Raw genomic sequence first — 20,438 nt, 5'->3', positions numbered from 1 at the left:
CTAGCAAAACACAAATATGCCTTAGAAGTGCCCTTGAGATATCTCAATATCCACTTAACACTTTCCCAATGCTCGTGACCCAAATTTGACAGAAATCGGCTTACAACACCAACGGCGAAAGCAATATCTAGTCTTGTACATACCATTGCATACATTAAGCTGCGCACTGCGGATGCATAAGGAATCTTTTCCATTTGACTCTACACATACTCACCCTTTGGACACATATCTTTGGTCATGCAGAACTGGCCACCAAGCAGACAACTGACTGGTTTCGCTTAATCCATGTTGAATCTCTTCAACACCTTCTTAATGTAGCTTTCTTGAGAAAGCCACAACTTCCCACTCTTCCTGTCACGAGTGATCCGCATACCAAGTATCTGCTTTGCTTGACCTAAATCCTTCATCTCAAAAGACTTACTCAAGTCTTTCTTCAACTTGGATATCTTGTTGATGCTCTGGCTAACTATCAACATATCATCCACATACAACAAGAGCACTATGAAATCCCCATCTGAAAATTTCTGAACAAACACACAATGATCGGAAGTAGACTTCATATAGCCATGCTTTACCATAAAGGAATCAAACTTTATGTACCACTGTATCGGTGTCTACTTCAACACATACAAACTCTTTATCAACTTGCATACTAGGTGCTCCTTGCCTTTGACCTCAAACCCCTCTGACTGGTCCATGAGGACATCTTCTTCAAGGTCTCCATGAAGAAAAGTTGTCTTGACATCTAGTTGCTCAACCTCTAGGTTCATACAACCCAATACCACCCTGATAAAAGTCATCTTAACTACAGGAGAGAAAATTTCATCAAAGTCAATACCTTTCCTTTGACCATATCCCTTCATAACAAGGCGAGATTTGTGCCTTCGATGTGGATTATTTTCCTCATGCTTGACTTTGTAGATCCACTTATTCTTGAGAACTTTTCTTCCTTTCGGTTTCTCAACTAGATCATAAGTGTGATTCTTATGCAAAGAATCCATCTCATCATGCATGGCTTTCAACCACTTCTCTTTGTATGTACCTTCAAGAGCCTCTTAATAGTACATAGGTTCTCCACCATCAGATAGTAAAATATACGTATATGGTGGATAACTGGTTGAAGCTTGTCTCTCTTTGTCGGATTTCCTTATCCCATCTTCTTGTGGTTCAGGAGGATGCACTTCTGTTTGCTCAGGTGGTAGTTCATACATTTCATCTGCATCTTCTATATCAATAGGTTCTATCCCATCATGAGCAATAGGATCATCATCATGAGTTTCAAACTCATGGTTCTCTGCATTCTCAATGCCTTCTGCATGCTCCATAGTAGGAACTTCTGGTTCTTAATCAACAAGATTATTAGTGAAAGCTTCTAGCTTCTCACCATCCTCAAAGTCTGCTATGGTTTGGTCTTCCAAGAACACAACATCTCGACTTCGGATTATCTTCTTGTTAATCGGATAATAAAGTTTGTAGCCAAACTTTTCATCCCCATAACCCAGAAAAATGTACTACTTAGCTTTGTCATCAAGTTTTGATCTCTCATCCTTTGGAATATGAACAAATGTTCTGCACCTAAATGCCCTCAAGTATCCATAATCAACATCTCTGCCTGACCATACTCTCTCTAGATAATCACTATTCAGAGGCTTCGAATGTGATAGGTTGATCACATGTACGGCTGTGTGTATTGCTTCTACCCAGTAACTTCTAGGTAAATTAGAGTGAGACAACATGCATCTTATCCTCTCTACAATGGTCCGGTTTATCCTCTCGGCTATACCATTGTGTTGCAGAGTATTAGGAATAGTATGCTTATGACGAATCTCATGCCTCTTGCAATACTCTTCAAATGGCCTAATGTACTCACCCCCATTATCTGAGCTAATACACTTCAAAGGCTTCCTTGTCTCTCTTTCCACCATGCTATGGAAAATCTTGAACTCGCCAAGTACTTCATCCTTGGTCTTCAGACTATATGCCCATATCTTTCTTGACGGATCATCCATGAAAGTCAAGAAGTACAAAGCTCTCCCATAGGACCATATAAATCTGTGTGCACAAGCTCAATGACATTGTCCTTTCTGTGTGAGGGGAATCTTTGAAAAGACACCCTGTGTTGCTTTCCTACCAAATAGTGAGTACATATATTTAAATGAATACCTTTTATGTTTGGCAATGCCTTTTGCTTGGCAAGAACTTCTATGCCTTTTTCTCCCATATGACACAGTCTCTTATGCCATAGTTCGGAGGAAGCTTCTTCTTGTGCCGTATTTAACTCTACTTTACACAAACTAGCCTGTGTCTTGCAAAGCGAGCAAGTTTTCTTTTCTTTGGCTACTACAATGGAACCTCTGCTTAGTTTCCATACCCCATTACCATACGAGTTTTGAAAGCCATCATCATCTAACTTCCCAGCAGAAATTAGGTTTAGCCGAATGCCAGGGACTTGTCTTATATCCTTGAGTGTGAAGGTGTAGCCGACATTGGTTTCTACATGAATATCCCCAAAGCCTATAATCTTTGAGACTTCACTGTTATCCATATTTATCTCACCAAATTCACCACAGCTATAAGTAGTGAAGAATCCCCTGTGCAGTGTAACGTGATAGGATGCTCCTGTATTTATCACCCACTCTGTATCCTGGCATGAGGTACTAACACAGCACTCACCACAATCTGACACAACTCCCACTAGATCATCGTCTACTAGTGCAGTAGTATCTCGGCATGTGTTTCCGTTCCTCTTTACCATGTCTTCATGTACACAGTTATTCTTTTCATCTCTCTTCAATATTCTACACTCATACCTGAAGTGACCCTTAGTGGCACAATAGTAACATTATCTCTCTGTCTTAGGAGTTCTAGCTTCACCCCTAGATTTGCTTTTGTCATCACCTCTAGAATGAGATGGTTTTCTGCTCTTACCTCTCCCCCGCTTCTCTGTGACAAGGATCTCTGAGTGAGAGGAGCTGCTTCGTGAACCCCTTCTTGTCTCCTCATTCAACAATGCCCCGGTAGCCATCTCCATGGAAATAATTCCATCCTTAGCGACTCCGTTAAGAGAAACTGCTAACGTCTCCCAATTGTCGGGTAGAGAGTTTAATAGGAACAAAGTCTTAACTTCGTCACCCATATTAATCTTCATCAAGTGCAACTGATTGATGGTATTTTGTACTTCATTAAGATGCTCAGACATTGAAGAACCTAATAGGGTTATATACTAAAAGCATTACTTTTGTATTAACTCTAATTCTTTATATTTTGAATGAGAATCATATGGGCAAATGTTATACATATTATATATGTTATTAGTTATATACATGTGTCTAATACTTTATGTTGTAGATGATATAGTGTGGACACACAGAAGATCATATCATCAGTACCTTATAAAGTATAAGTAATCGTTCACAACCTAGATGGATTTGGACAAACCATTGGTACGGTTGTAGTATAATCTGATATTAGTCTATCTTGACTATAGGATTACACTAGTACACTTTGTGTGTATTGAACAGGACCAGGTAAGGTTGTTTCTCCTTATACTGACTATATAAGAGAACAAACGCCTCTGTTATTATGGATGCTTGTCCTTTTAATCCGGATATAATAACGGGCACTTACGTGCATTGTACATTACTTTAAATCATCAATGAGTGAGATTCATTGGTGAATCAACAAACTCGATGGATTGGGTAATGACATTGTATGTAAGGTGTGTTGTTGATTATAGAAGGAATCAGGTCCCATAAGAAGTCGGGTTGATGATGTCCCCCGAGGAGCTCAAAAGATTGTCATGTAAACCCTGCAGGTGGATTTATTCCGACATGACAATGAGGTTGAGTGGTACTACTCAAGGACATAAGAAGTTGATTAATGTAGTTGTTAGTAACTTGACTTAATCAATGGACATTCGATATCTTAAACACGGGGAAATCAACGAGCATATAATATGGAGCCCATAAACGCTGACACGTAATTTAGGATTAGGGCGGTAGTGCAACAATGGCCTTTAGTGGAATAAGTCATTTGTTGATGGACTTGGGCCGTGTGTTCGGGGCAAACATTGGAAGCCCAAGCCCGTCAAGAGGCCCAACCCTAATTTCTCCTCATGGTCCCTGTTGTAGCCTATAAATATAATACTCTTTCTCTCTGGCCGATATTCACTATTCACTAGTTTTGAAAAAGAGGCAAGAAAAGTAGATCTGAATTCATTTCTGATCTTGAGAGAAAGAAAGGGGTTGGTAGATCGTTGTCCACACAACATCCAATCTATTCTAAAGGAATACAACAAAAGATTAAGAGGTTGATTTCGGATTTCATAAAGCTTGGATTCTCAGAGTTATCTAAATCGGATTCAAAGGTATGTTTTCTATTCAAAATCGTGAGAACCCCATTGATTCCGCTGCGCGTGGGTTCTCGCAGTTTGTAGAAATATTGATTCTGAAAATAACGGTTCCTACAGAACCTTCTTTGTACTTCGTGTTAGCAAACTTCTTAATGAGCAGTACCTTGTTTCCAATCGATTTCCTCTCATAGAGGTCTTCGAGTTTCTTCCACAAGCCAAAAGTTGTAGCCTCTTAGGATACATGGTAAAAGACACTGTCATCTATCCACTGTCGAATGTACCCAATTGCTTTTTTCTCAAGCTTGCTCCACTCAGCCGCAACAATTGCGTCTGGTTTTACTCCTCCATTCTCAATGGGTTGTGCCAAGTCCTTGCAATAGAGCAAGTCTTCCATCTTGGCTTTCCAAATAGTGTAGTTAGCTTTATTCAGACTAGTCATGCAAGTGTTTACAGAATGGTCCATCTTTACAAGCTATTTCAACTCAAACCTCCTCTCAAGAATTTTATTAAACACCTTCTAGGCAAGATTTGGATAACAACCTTGTTGGACTTAATCTAACCTAGCTCTGATACCACTTGTTGTGGAAAACGATATCAATCGATCCCCATTAAGATAACTTGTACTTGAACAATCTACTACTCCAATAAAAAATCTAATCTTTCACTACAACCAACAGCCACAATCCTAATTTATGGATATAACTATCACAAACAGGCAATAGAAATATAAAGCAAGTAAAACATACCACAAAACAAAAATGTAACATAGTTCGGCCAATGATGCCTACTTCCACAATAGCTAATCTTTTTGTAAGTATGGGAAGGAAGATTACAATCACTCCTCTCAAGTCTCTCCACCTTACTAGATCACTCCTCTCTCCTTACAAGTTTTTCTCTTTGCAATGGTTTTCTCTCAATTTTGATTTCTCTCAAAATTGGGTTTCTATTCAAGACTTAGTTTTCCAAAACCTAACTTATGTTTTTATAGTAATCTGAAATTACGACGCGTCTGTGAAATTTCGCATTATTGTGGAGAAAATCAGAACCCGACTTATTCAGGCATGAGCGCGGGCGCGCTCACAGCTAGGCAAATCTGAGCACGCGTGCGCCCTCTTATTTTCCCAGCTCAAAATGTCCAGTAACTTTGTTTCGTGAGAGGCTAAAAAAAAACTATCTTCTTTTTTACGGCAAGGGCGCGGGCGCACCTTAGGCAAGGCCAATCTGAGCGCGCGCACACTCAGACTTTTTCACACGAGTACTGTTTCTCTCCTTCATCCTCATCATCATGTGAGAAATAACTCCAACAATAAACACGTAACTCAACAACTTTTCTCACAACCGGTAAAAAGAATCAATATGTCAGCCTCCTCACAGCCATCCTATTCAAGGCGTTCAAGCGATGGTAAGCTTGCTTTTCTTTTTCTGGTTCATGTCGTGTTCTTTTTTTTCTTTTTTTATATCTGCCAACAAAACAAAGCATAGTGTACACATGGATGCTATTATTGGGCCTACTATTAAGTATGTACTGATGATATGATATGAAAACATGCAAGAACGTTAGAAATCCTTAAACCATGCTAGATGACAGAATACACTAAAGGACAAACAAATCTAGATGTAAACAAACCATTCTTATCGTTTGTTTTCTTTAGTGCCACGAAATATCATCACTTACACCCTAGAAAGTAAACGAAATATGCATGATGACCTATACACTAACCATGATTATTGTACACATGAAGGAATGATGATCGTGACTTCAGGATATGTAGGGCCATGACCACACGTATTGACAGTATGCCGACTATGAATATTCTTACATATGCGAGAATTCAAAACTACATGAAAACGATCTGTACAACATGCAGACCTATGACGACTCAAATATACAATGCAAATTAATCTGTATTACTGACACATCTATTTCTGAGTAGAGAAATCTTACCTTTTCCTTCCCCTTTATCGTAGGAAATCTCATTCCAGGAGAGGTAGAAATACCTTGCTGGATATCGAAATTTTTTTTTTTTTTTTAATAAGTTTTTGGGGTTAGGCAGACCCCTACCTGCATTAAACTCTTATATAAACTTGACCTCTTTTATCCTCCTCCACAATACATGTCAGTCTGTTGTCTAGAGGAGGAACAAAAAAGAGAACCTCATTTACATTTGAAAGAGCTGCGAGAAAGTCTGCTGCCCTATTACATTCTCTATAGACATGTATGAACCTAATGTGAGAAAAGTTAGCGAAACCCGCCTTAATCTCTTTGACTAGATTGACACGCATTACCATGGTATTTTCTCCTTACCCAAGAGAATCTTGATAGACCTAAGAGAGTCCGATGCTACCTCCACCTTGAGAATGTTAATACTCGACAACCATAGAGACCTTGCAATATTGCCTTTAGTTCTTGAAATAAGACGGACTTCATCCCTCCCCGAACCCGAAGCACATTTTGATATTTCCCTCACAATCTCTTATTGTTCCTCCCTGTTCCACACCGATCATCGGACTTCGCACCATCGGTATTCAATTTGAACATATCTTGTTCTCGGCTTTAACCATTTGCGGAGAACTTCGAGCATAGTTTGGTATCTCACCATTATACCAAAATGTCTAAGAACATTCTATCACTATAGATATTCTTGACTTCATCCAATTGACTTTGTACATACACTTTCATATCTTGAAGGAGCCTCTGTTTTACCACCTGAGCTGGTTGCCTTTTGTTTTGGAATCTTCTCTGGTTTCTCTCAATCCACACATAGTAGATCGTAGCACAGATGTAGATTTTGGTGATCTCTGCTTGTAAAGAATTCGTGCTACAGTTACCTATAAGGTACCACCATTCTTCATTTGAGCTCAAAGCAGCAGGTTGACATCCTAGTAGCAATTTTACTTCCTCCCAAATGGTTTTACTATATACACATTCAAAGAACAGATGCTTTGAATTCTCCCTCGAGTTGTTGCACAAACAACATGAAGAGTTATTCAACACCTTTTTCTTGACAAGTCTGTCTTGAGTCGGTAAATTACCAGCAAACAATTGCCATGCAGTAAACGAGTGCTTAGGCATAACCATTTTCCCCCAAACCAGATTATACCATCTTACCCTCTCCCTAGGGACTCTCAAAGCATTGTAGGCAGATATAGAACTGTATGTACCTCTAGGATCAAGGCCCGGATAATTCTATCCGAGTCGAGGAATGTGTTGATCTCAATGTTTAAGATTCGTTTCTCGGTTCAGAATTTTGCAAATTATGCACAAGAGCATTCCATGTACCCGGTGATCAACTCACTTACCTTGGACTCCAAAGGCGGATGGATTTCATTCCCGGCATTTAGGTCTTCAATGAGAGGCGTTGTGAGCACCATAGGTCATACCGAGAGAAGTTTCATTACTGTTGAAATACTATACTTAATGAACTTTGAAGCCACCTTTCTCAACTCAAGTAAGTTCCTCCACACCCACGAGCCCCCTCCTTTGGGCATGGCATTGACAGAAGTTCTTACCCTTAATGTGGTGAATCCAAGTCCATTTGACCCATAAACTTTCCTCTTTAGTAACTATCTTGAATATGAGCCCACAATAGGCTGCCTTATTCCATAGTCCTAGATTCATGATTCCCAACCCACCTTCTTTCTTTGTTAGTGCCAAACATTCTTTACTTGCGTGATGCATTTTTCTTTCCATATCACGGGCCACTCCAAAGAAACTTCGCACACATTTTGAAACTTGAGATATAATCGTCTGCGGCAAGACAAAAGTTCTTGCCCAATACACATGGAAAGAGGAGAGAACCGAGTGAATCAATTGCAACCTTCCGCATGAGATAAAGCTCTTGTTTTCCAACTTTTGATTCTTGTAGTTATTCTCTCTATAAGAGGCTGGCAGTCCTTAATCCCCAATCTTGAGGAAATGAGAGGGAGACCAAGATAAGTTATATGCTCTTGAGCTAACTGCACTCCCAAGTTTGATGACATGAGTGTTCCTTCTTGATTGTTAAACCTCCAATTGATCAAGGAAGTCTTCGCAAGTTTACCATAAGGCCGGTTCTTACGAAAATTTCATGAGGATACCCCTTTCTGACTAATGCAGATTCCATATCACCTTTAAAGAAAACTAACGGGTCATCGCAAAACATAGGTTCACGACCTTGAGCTTTTTACATTTTGGGTGAGCTTTTATAGAAGAATTAGTTAATCCCTCAATAAAAGTTTGCTCAATCCTTCCATGACTATAACAAACAAGTAAGGTGACAAGGGGTCTCTTTTGCGAGGCCCCTCTTTCCTTTAAAGTAGCTCTCGGGCTTCCCATTGATGATGATAGAATAGAAAGGGGTGGAGTAGCATAAGCGTAGCCATAAAATGACTTGTTGGGGTATTCTCATCTTTTGAAGCATGACATGTAAAGCATCCCAATGAACAGAGTCATAGGCTTTACTAATATCCACCTTCAAAGCACATCTTGGTGATGTATATCTTCTCTTATAGTTTCTTAGCAACTCATGAGAGAGGAGGAGATTGTCTTGTATAGATCTTGAAGGTACAAATCTTTGTTGGTTGAAACCAATAAGACAAGGGTAATATAGGCTTCAATCATTGACCGGGACCTTTGCCACACATTTATAGGTAACATTGCAACAGGCAATAGGCCTATAATCATTCACCTTTCCAGGGTTTGGTACTTTAGGAACCAGCGATATAAAAGTAGAGTTAAACCCACTCGGCATGGTGTGAGAGCTCAGTACAAACTTTACTGCATTCATAAGATCTGCCCCAACAATGGACCAACACTTCTTATAGAAGAAGGCATTATATCCATCTGCCCCAACAATGGACCAACACTTTAATGACAGCGAGATGCACATTTTCACCGGGTATAACTTAGGGAATGCCCTTGGATTACTGCCTTTTGAGCTTGACTGGGTTACAATGAAGCTAGCTTTAAAGTACTGGAACTTCTCCTCTCATACTTTCCAATTCGGAGACTCCGAACTAGTCCCAACTTTGGAAGAATTTGCCGCTTTGCTTGGTGTTATAGATCAAGGTGAATTAGTGCGAGCGCCGTGGGATGCAATGCGATCGTATCCTCGTTCCTCGGAACCACACCATTACTTGTCTCCATTTGCAGTCATACGAGCACCAAACAAAGTCATATCCCTATGTGTCTATGTTTTGGACAAGGCCCTACTCTGGAATCGTGCATCGGAAACAGTGTCCCTCCTCCCGCTGGTTACCATCCATTCTTTAGGCATAAATTCCAATATAGCCGCACTCGTTCTCGCTGAAACCATCATTGGTCTTGATAATACAACAGCCGATCAACCCTTCACCGGGAGTCCTCAACTCCTTTGGGTAAGTGTTTTTTTTTTTTTTTTGGCCTGTCTTATACTGTTATAGTTGTGGTTATGCACCCATACAGACTTCTTGCGAACTCAGCCGATGGGGAGACCCAAGAATGTTTTAGCCATGTATCCCCTACGCATCCCTCTCCAACTCATATTGCCAACAGACTTCGCAGGGTCCAGTCTTATAGCATTAATTGGAGAATTAGATGGTGGAGGATTGCTGGTCATGTCAGGATGCGAAGTCGATTTCCCAATTGCATGATACTGCTCGGCTTATTCGAAACCACCTTCTACCCTACTGATAGGGCCATGAAACAATTCGGATTTGAGCAAGAGCCGCCGATGTTAACCATCTACCCAAATCGAGTAAGGTTCAACATTTGTCAAGCTGTTGAGATTCAGAATGCATGGGAGAACTGTGAGACCCTCCATATCCCTCGCCTATACAATGAGCCAGTGAATTCTCGAGAATACCGGAGATGGCTGCATAGCAATAGGCAGTCCCTGGACAACTATACCACTCTGGAAGCGAATTAGGTAGGCACTTTACCTTAAATATGATATGTAATAAAGAATGCTACTATGTCTGCATGATTGAACTTCTATGTTAGTATGCATGAGTAGTTAGAAAAGGAAACACGAACCTGATTAATGAAATGGCATGGTTTATTTTGGATATATTGGCCTCAGAATTTTCTATGTGCTTGTAGTGTCATCTTAGATTTCTCATCATAAGCCATCCAAAATAAACCAAGTTTTTTAAAACAAATCACTTTTTTTTTTTTGGAAAAAACAAAAGAAAACTATTTGAAAAATACTTTTGAAAACAAAGCAAAACATTTTTTTTTTTTTTCACAGAACATGAAATACCATAGATGAGTAAATGAATTAGCAAGTAAGGGGTAAGGGAATGAGTTACCGACAAGAAGACCCTCACGAGAATGACCTCAGAATAGGAGTACGATTAATCTTAGCACCAAGGAGTAGTAAGATACCACCTTTTCCCCTGTCTAATTGCATGACTTCCACTACATGCTGAAAGCCAACCATAAATTCCTTCCACAACTCAAATGATCACAAAGTAAGCATATGACAACTTTTTAGAGACACTTCTAAAAACATTCTTTCTAGCTTTGCCAACCTCTGAATGGATCACATACTGTATCGGTGTATCCTCCAATGCCAACTTTTTTTTTTTTTTTTGCCTTGAACATTTCTCAACTAGGAGACACAGTGGATTTAGAGATCAAGAGCGGACTTTCATGGGAATGTAACATAGGTTTGGGTAGTGGGTTAAGAAAGGAAGGATAAGATTGAAGATTATTTTTTTATTTTTTTTTATATAGGGTAGAACTTGATACAAAAAGGAAAATGATAAAACATCCCAATCTTCAAATGAACTGCCCCTTGTATTGATTTGTTCTACCCCTTGCATAGATTATTATTTTTTTTTTATTTTTATTTTATAGATTGATTGGGCAACTTCTCTTGGTGGTAATACCATTGGGATAATCATAGTAGATTGTGACCATAGTAGATACTTAACGATCAATAATTGATGATAAAGATGATTTTCCTTAATCATGACAAGTTCTATAAAACGGTATTGGGGTATCTATGGGTAGGCTTAGGGTAAATCTGGCTTCCTAAAGGACATGGGTTCAAATTGTGGGGATGAAAGAATAAGTTAAGGCTCAAAATGGCTTCTAAAGGAAACATATGACATTAGGTGGGCTTGCTAGGCTAATATATCGGGTAAAAATGGCTTGTCCCATCATCTCTCTAAGATTTCCACTATACACTTTGTCTCAAAATAAACAAAGTTGGGTAAAAAGTAGTACCTCTTTAATTGGTCGGTATTGGTAGAATTTTCCATGTAGAATTTTTATAGTGAATGGACATGCACTGTTGGGTTTGAATTTTCTGGTTCATTGATTCCACTCTAGTCTGGATCCGCTTGCCCAGCTTTACTTGCAACAATCTGTCTCCATTGGTATCTCAGTACCACTAGAAAATCAATGTCCTCCTTCATATCTCGGCTCTCAAGAATGTTGATCGTAGATAAACTCCTCCTAGCATTCTACTCTTTGATGTAGTCAGATTCAAATAAGTTGCCTTTTTTGATAGATAACTCTCATGTCTTCGATCGATGCAAATGGATGCTAATGATGCAATATGGAGTTTGCCCTCTCCACAGTAGGGGTTGCTGATTGGATGATTGGCTAAGTAGTCATTAACTGATGGATTATAGAATTTGCCCCTTCTTCAATAGGGTAGTTGATCAAATGATGTTGTGGAGTTTTGCCCTCTCCACAAGGGTAAATGCATAATGTTGATGCTGGGTGATCTTAAACATTTGAAAAAATGTTCTCAAACATAACCGTTAAACTTGTTTCCTCATCAATTTCCTCTTCTTCTTGTGTGATTCCTTCATCTTTGATCAATGGAAATCATATGCCATCTTACGACAATTTGGTTGTCATAACTCTCAACATTTCACACTTCACTGAATTCATTTAGTAACTTGTTCAAGTTTCAACGCTCAGAGGGGATCAAGGTTATACCATTATTCACATAATGTGGTTCATTGGTGGTGCCAAGGTTGATTGTCTTTGTCTCCACAATGACTGACGTCTATCTATCCTCAGATTTCTCATGATAAAGAATGGACTTGGCAGCTTCATTGTCCATTTCTTCATCATTGTCGGGGGAGAGGGGATCATAATAACTTGCACAAGTCATTCAATCATCTTGCACTAAGGCAAGTGAGTAAATCATATTTTGTGGGATTTTGAAAACTTTTTTGATTTTTTTGTATTTTTGAAATTTTTTAATTTTTTTGGGTTTTTTGAAATATCATATTTTTTTTGGATTTTTTGAAATATTTGATTTTTTTGAATTTTTGAAATATAACTATATACAAAAGGAGTTAGAACAAAAAGTCTCACGACATTTGAGCCCTATCGGATTCACCCGGTGGCTCAATCGGAGCAATATGATGGATGGGGATTGGATCAGTAATGACTTTTGTTCCCTAATCATCATAGTCTCCATCAATGAATGGATCCTCATCAGAATCTAAGGTCTCTAAAAACATTTCCCAAATCTCATATTGCGTCTGGGAGTTAGAAAGTGGCATGTTCTCAATATCCACTAGAACTGGGTCAACAATAGATTCCATATTCAGCAAATCATCCAAATCAAGTATGGTCTGAGGGTCCAACTGGACATGATAAGGTGTGACAGTCTTGTCTCCTGGGTTAAATCCTAACCCTGGGGAACTAACCAAAGTAAAAGATGAAGTATAGTCTGTACCTGACGAGGAGGATGTTGATCCAACCTCATTTATCCAACTAAACAACCTAGCCTCCTGATCCAACCTAAGCTGGTGATATCCTGAATAGGAATTAATATCTGGCTCTGAAGCAGTAATTTCTGAGTTTGGATCTGGGTCATCGTCTTCGCTCCAAAACATGTTGGAATCAATAATAGCATCAATCTCTGCCCTTAGATCAAGTAGAGCCAATCCGAGGCAATTCACCATGGCGCTAAGATTGATAAACAATTCTGACAGTCCTTCCATAATCTCTTTGGTATAGCCTAGCCCTTTTCGATCGTCTTGACTAGGAATCTGTAGCGGTTCTAAGATGTCGTCTTGGTTCTTCCCCAATCCAAGTCCTGGAAAATAGTTCTGCTCATGGAACAACTGAGTCGTCTTGAGATTTCCATTGCAAAATGGGCTAGGGAGCTTTTCCTTATCGGGTGCTCTAAACTCCATAATCCCAAGTGGTTCTTCAGTGTAGTTACAATTTCCTTCAATCATCGGTATTATCTTATGCTCTTTCGAAGAGTCTAGATCCTCCGAACCACCAGTGATGCAGATAATCTTCCATTGCCATAAGAACTTGAGCTTTCTGTGAAGCGTAGATGGAATTACGCCGGCTTGGTGTAGCCATGGTCTGCCTAAAAGGAAGTTGTAATTAGCCTCAATGCCCATTGCCAAGAATGTGGCTTTGAACATGACTGGTCTGATTTGGACGTCAGTTGTGAACTTGCCAAAGACTTTTCTTCTCCTATTGTCAAACCCATGAACTGCTTTAGTTGTATCCTTAGTGAAAGTGAAGTTTTCCAGCATGATTCCAATGGATTTAGCGGAACTAACCGGGCAGATATTCAAACCGGATCCGTTGTCAATCAGTACAAATGGCACCTTATGGTCGCTGCAATGCACCGTAATAGTCAATGCTTTCATGTGAGTTATTTCATCTGTTATTAGATCATCATCAAAAAATGTTATAGAGTTTGTCTTCCTGAGGGAAGCAATTGTACGCGCCAAATCGTTCCGCTAGATAGAAGCTGGAACATGAGCTTGGTTCAAGGCTTGAAGAACTACTTGCCTATGTTGGGGTGATACCATGAGTAAACCCCATATGGAAATGTTAGACTTGGTTTTCTACAGTTGTTGGATTACTTCATTACCATCCTACTTTTCCGGTTCAGTAGACGTGGGCGGGTCAGGCTGTTGGGCCAAAACCTTATCCTTTTGTAAGTGTGGGGGCTTGTATATCGTTCCTCCTATTGTTAACCCGTGAGTCACAACACATTCCTCTATCAAACTAGGTTCTAATTGCTTCAACTAATGTAGATAGATAACTTAGTCATCCTTGCTCTTCTCGGGCTTTATGAACTCCTTTTCCAGAACCTGCTCTGTATTGTGACTCTTGGCAGGCACAAACTGGACCTTGGGGATTGTGATAGGATTTGGGATTACCCGTTGTTGAGTTAGATTCTAGTGAATCATTGGTCCTTGAGGTTTTGACCCAACTTGTGACGCTGCAGATTGAGATGTATTCAAAGGATCTACCCATTTTGTAGTGGGTCTCTACATCATAAAGGAGTCCAAGTACGTGCTTTCTAGTCAGTTTAAGCGGCGTCTGAACCTGTGGAGTATGCAGAAATGGCGTCACCACCTCATTTAACTCGATGCCCCTAGGTTTTGTTTGCCCCATGCATTCTCTAACTGCATCATGAAGATTGACTAGCCTTGTGGTTCTAACATTGGACTCTTGCTTGATAAGAGTAATGAAAGAGGCTGAATCTTTAGTCTTGACCAGCTCTAATGTGTGAACTCCCCCATTATAGTATGGCAATGGATTTGTTGTCACATTCGGAACACCAAGATGTGAAACATCAATTCTTCCCGATTCAATCAAATCCTGGATCGTATGTTTAAGAGCACCACACTTCTCTGTAGGATGTCCTGGAGATTGATGGAAATCACAGTGTTTTGAAGTATCATACCAGTATGGAAACAGGTTCGGTGGAAGCCCAGGCTGCAATGGTGTAACTAGGCCTTGTTGGATAAAAGCTTTGAGAAAGATAGACAATGGGTACGGTAGCTCTGTGAGTTGCCTCTATGGCTTGGGGAACCCTCTATTTTGATATCCTTGTTGTCTTTGAGGATATGCAATTTGATTGTAAGAAGGATTGTTTTCCACCTCCGACTGAATTTGTGTATGTGGCTGAGGTTGAACTTGTGCAGCAACCACATTGGCTTCTTTGTTGTTCACTGTTACAGTGGGAGACTTCTTCTTCTGTGGGTTAGATCCCGTAGGCGTTGAGCTGAGTGGAGAAATATTGCCAGATGATAACCCATCTCCAATTTGTGATCCAGCTGCAACTAAGGCTTGATATGTTGGATGATTACTAGCACTGAGCCTAGTCGCATACTCTTTATTCAAACTCTTCACAACCATCCTAATCTGCTCCTGCTCTGTGGGCCTATCAATGATTTGGGCCGCTTTTGTCCTCCATATTGTAATGTACTCAGTAAAACTCTAATTTAGACCTTGCTTCAAAGCTTCAAGTTGCCTTCGGCCCATTTGGATATCAGTGTTGTATGAGAAGTGAGCTACAAAAGCATTTACCAGTTCAGGCCAAGTCTTGATTTTTTGCGTCTCAATATTCATCCACCAAGTAAGGGCTGCACCCTTAAGACTCCTATGGAACAGTTGAACCATTAGTTCTAGCCCGATTCCCATAGGTTGTAGATAATTTGCATACATACGAACCGGTTCCCTCATATCGCTCCATCTTTGGAAATTCGAATCCATGTGGTACTCTGATCTGTGGATATGGACATAGATTATCAAGGTCCAAGTCCTCACCTTTCATCTTGGTCATTGCTTCTTTCAATTTCTTAATCTCCTCCATTACGAGGTCAACCTGTGGTTGGATTGGGTTTTGCACTTGGTATTGGGGGTTCATGTAGAATAGTGGTTGTGGAGTTTGTGGAAAATAGGTTAGGGTTGGTAACATGAATGGGTTAAACATTATGGTTGTAGTGGGATATTAGTTTGGACTTTAGAAAGTTTTATGAGTTAACGGTTGAGGCATGTAGGTTGGGTTATCCTGAGGAAAACATTAGGATGGAGTATGGGTTGGCATAGGAACATGCAATTGGGTTGATCTATGTGTAACATGTGGAGTGGGTAATGAGGTTGGTAGAATGGTAGGGTTGGGACTAACCATGGGGGGTAGTGTGATGCTTGGTTGTTGAGGTTGACCCAGACTTGGAGTTATTGCAAACTTTGACATCATTTTGTGAAACATCTTTTCCATCGCCTTCTCCATCAATTCATCTTGACTGGTAGGGGTTGAAGATTCGCTAGAGTCGTTTGTATGAAGAGTTCGGGTGTTACTTGATAAAATTTGCTCTTCAAGCGCAGGTCCTAGTGGAGAACTTCCTTGTGGCATAGACATCTGTGATGAAGATATAGGTGGCAGAGATAATGTTTGAGAATAACCGCCTGGTAGATTCTCCATTTCAATCAGCGAGTTAATGGTTGCGTGAGATAACCTTAACCCTGACCTTCTGTTCCAACTGGCTTCTGGATAAGCCTTCTTCTTTCCCATCTTAACTGATCACCTCAAAATAAAATGTAAGATTGACTCTCTAGGATGCTCCCCAGCGGAGTCGCCAAAAAACATGTATGCACAAAAATGTATACCTAGGTTTATGAAATTGATTTTAGAGTCACCACTAACTTTATTAAGGAAAAGTTGAGTAAAACCTATGTGAAGGACTAGCCCTCAAAACTAGATGATTATTGGGTTCGGGAGACAAGGTAAGATGTGCGAAGGTGTTCGGCACCCACGCTCGCCTGGTAAAACCAGCTTACTTCTATTGAGGTGTAATGTATTAAGATAGGTGAAAGAAGAAAGCTTGAATATTTATTACCAAATTGGATGAGCTTCGCTAAATTATTTAAAAGCAAATAACTATATGCTAGAGTAAAACTAAAAACAAATAATCCTAATATGCAACACTAATTAAAATAAAAGAGAAAAAGAAAGATGTCACCTTATTTGGAATATTGCCTTAAACTTGATTGTTCATTGATTGATTAATTGTTGATGAATGATGATGAACTTGGTCTTGAATTGATAACTTTAATTTTTGGATTGAAATAGGTGATTTAGGATAAGAAACAACTTTTGGTGAAAAGGAGCTTCTACTCAGGATCGAAGAGAAGAAAAGAAGGCTAAAATGAAGAACTAGAAAAAAAAAAATGAAGAACACTGAAGAAAGGAAAACTACTAGGCTATTAGCTTTGAATAACTAGCTGAAGATCCTTAGCTCTAAATAACTTGTTCTAGATTTTTAGCTCCGAATCACTAGCTCCAGATGTTTTTTTTATGAGTGAATGAGACCCATATTTATAGTGTTTGGGCGTGGATTCCAATATGGTAATGAGTTTGATCCAATGGTTGAGTGTTGATTAAGAAAAATCCAATGGCTTGATATCTTTCTAGATGCACCTCCTAATTCTGGCCCTTAATTCAAGAGATGGAAAGGGAGGTGTGATCTTAGCCCTTTATTTTTAGGTTTCGTAGATGGATTATGGCAAAAAAACAAACCCTAAACGTCCTCAATATTCTCACAATCTTGAGTTTCCAAACATGGCTCCAAAATGGCATATTCTCTAGAATATGCTTGATTTTAAGGATCAAATCAAATCAAACAAATAAAGAAGGTTCTCTAGGGTTTTGGAGGCTTGATAATAGTCTAGAAACCTTAATTAAAAGGTCCAACACGAGCTGGATCCACAACCTATGAGCACATGTCCAAATCCAACCAAAAAGGCCCGTTTTGACCATTTTCTTAACACTGCAAATTTCCTTTGACTGGGTCAAAATTAGGCAAACTCATCTTCACAAATATTGTTCACTAATCCATTAGGAAGGCCTATAAACTCTTAAAAATATCCTTGGGTCGAAATCTTACTCCAAAAATATATTATACTGAACAGCGCGTATAACGAGCTGAAACGGGATAGAAAAAGATTAGGGTTTCTGAAATCCAAAAGGAACATAGGCAAGCTTGTACTCATTTAGAAGCATTTTTCTAGGGGAATTCAAATATGAAATAATCTCATCCAAAGAAAGAGTCGAAAAATTGAAATCTGGGCTCCTTATAAGGGCATTTTGGTCATTTTCAGCTCAAAATTCAGAAAGCAACGAAACTTCAGCCATAGCTAGAACATGATGAGGATAGTCTAAAGATGCTAGTAGAAGATAAAAAGAAAGAAGTTTGATGTATAAATGAAGACTCTAGAATGCAAATCATCTTATATGATCATATTTAATTCAAGGAAAAATCGTGAATGAATTATGCCTGAGGTGCAAAAATAGGGTGTCTACAAATATTCTCATCTTCCCTTATTTCACTATTACTAACTTCATCTTCCACACGTATTCGCTTACTCATATTTCTATCTCGTTGTCTTTTCATCCTATTTCGTCTAATTAATTGTCCACTCATAACTTCAAATTTTTTAGTTCGCTCTTTATCTACGCGTATGTTACTAGTTTTCCTTCCTATAACTTCATAACTCTCATCTTCATCCTCTCCTTCAACACTTCCCTCTTCTTCTTCTCCCTCATCACTTTTTTCTTCACTCTCTTGCCCCTCACTCTCACCCTCTTTCTCCGCCTCTTCCTCCACCACGCATAGAAAGTCAACAATATCATCTGGGAAACTTAGGTCATATACTTCATATGGTATTTTCCCGTGGAAGTAAAATTTTAAGTTATCCTGTGTTTTGCTATCCATGTTTACCATATCAACCGGCGGAATTTCATCTGCAAATACAACAAACAACAAAAACATAGTTATTAAGTTATTACAAAATCTTTATTTCCTAACATGAATGTTATATCGCATTATGCATAAATATCATACAGTTCCTTACCAGTAAAAATGTTTGGAACGTCCCTTCCTGTCATGTTCCACTTCCCTCGTATGTGATACGAATAATCTTCCCAATGCATGTAGCTATCAGGAAGACCACTAAACCTCTCCCTTAGTATTTTTAAAGTGCACACCGAACATTATGCAATTGTCTTTTGGAGTGACACGAGGCCATGCAATTGAGTAAAGCTCTTGAAACCCAAATCTTCGTTTGTACCGTATCTTTGGACTTGGGCCTACTTTATGTCAAAATAACCTGCTCGGAATAAGCTTTCCAATGGACCAGGTTTTGCTCCAATTAGAGCTATAAAAGTAGACGAAAAGGGCACTGAAGTAATTTCTAGCAGAATTAACCCTTTTAAACTTAACCTAATGGACTTTGGGCTCACTTTAGAGGCCCAAAGTCTTCCTTCTTGGCTCATGCACAAAAATGTAACCCTAACCCTCTCCTATATAAAGAGGGTTAAGGCTAAACTTATTTTCTCCTTCCTCCCTTTAGTCTCTAATTAGTTTAGTGTAGTTGTAGTTTAGTTTAGGGTTAGTTAATTAGTTTAGTATGTAGCCTCTATTAGAAACCTTCAATAAAAACTTAGTTTATTCAATTCTTCTTTACATTATTATGTCTTTACATTATTGGTTTAGTATAATGATTTCGATGACACAAGGCTAAACCTCCATTAGAGGGGGTTTATGAAGCCATGCGAAGATGATTGATTAATTAGAATGGTTGTTGTTTAGAATAGAGTTTCAAGATTGATTATCATGGTTGTTTAGAGATAAAAACCATAAGAGTTGAACTAGAGTTTAGAGCCACCATCAAAGAGATTTGTGGTGGAGCTAAACTCTCATGCTAGTGGAACCTTGATTCGTGAGGACTTGGTGTTCACTATGGATCAATAGGCAATTCGATAATCAACCTAATGATCAGTCGAATTTCGTGGTGGAATTTACCTTCTCTAATTATATTTCTCACCTTTCAATCACTGTTTAGAATCTTAAATTTACTGTTTTCATATTATAAATTGCTCTCTCATTAGTTAATAGTTTTTTTTTTAAACAAATTAATGGGTTAGGCTGACCCTTGGACCTGCATTAGAATCTCAAATATACTCGTCCACTGACATCATTTTCAACAATCTCTATTAAAGTGCGATCAAGTGGCGGGCTATTACAAAAATATTCCTCATCTAATGAAGAACTTAGGGGCTAAAATAGTCGCTTCGCATTCACCTCTCTGTAAACATGACAGAACTTTACCTCATCCAAAAGTGCAACTGATACCTTTGTAGGTTCTACAATGTTGGTACAGTACCATGGCGCTCCTTCTTGTCCTTTAAGAATCTGTATTGCTCTTTTTGAGTCAGAACACACCTGAATTTTTTTTAGTTGTTTTTGCTAGCAGATCGAGAGACCAACTTCAGTTGCCTTCAGTTCTTGGTATAGAACTGATTTCCTATGCCCTCCTCCTGTAAAGGTAAAAAGCACA

The sequence above is a fragment of the Coptis chinensis genome, chromosome 2 (genome assembly GCF_015680905.1).
Source record: "Coptis chinensis isolate HL-2020 chromosome 2, ASM1568090v1, whole genome shotgun sequence".
Taxonomy (NCBI): domain Eukaryota; kingdom Viridiplantae; phylum Streptophyta; class Magnoliopsida; order Ranunculales; family Ranunculaceae; genus Coptis; species Coptis chinensis.
The sequence above is the reverse complement of the archived record's forward strand: the minus strand, read 5'-3'. Positions refer to the sequence as shown.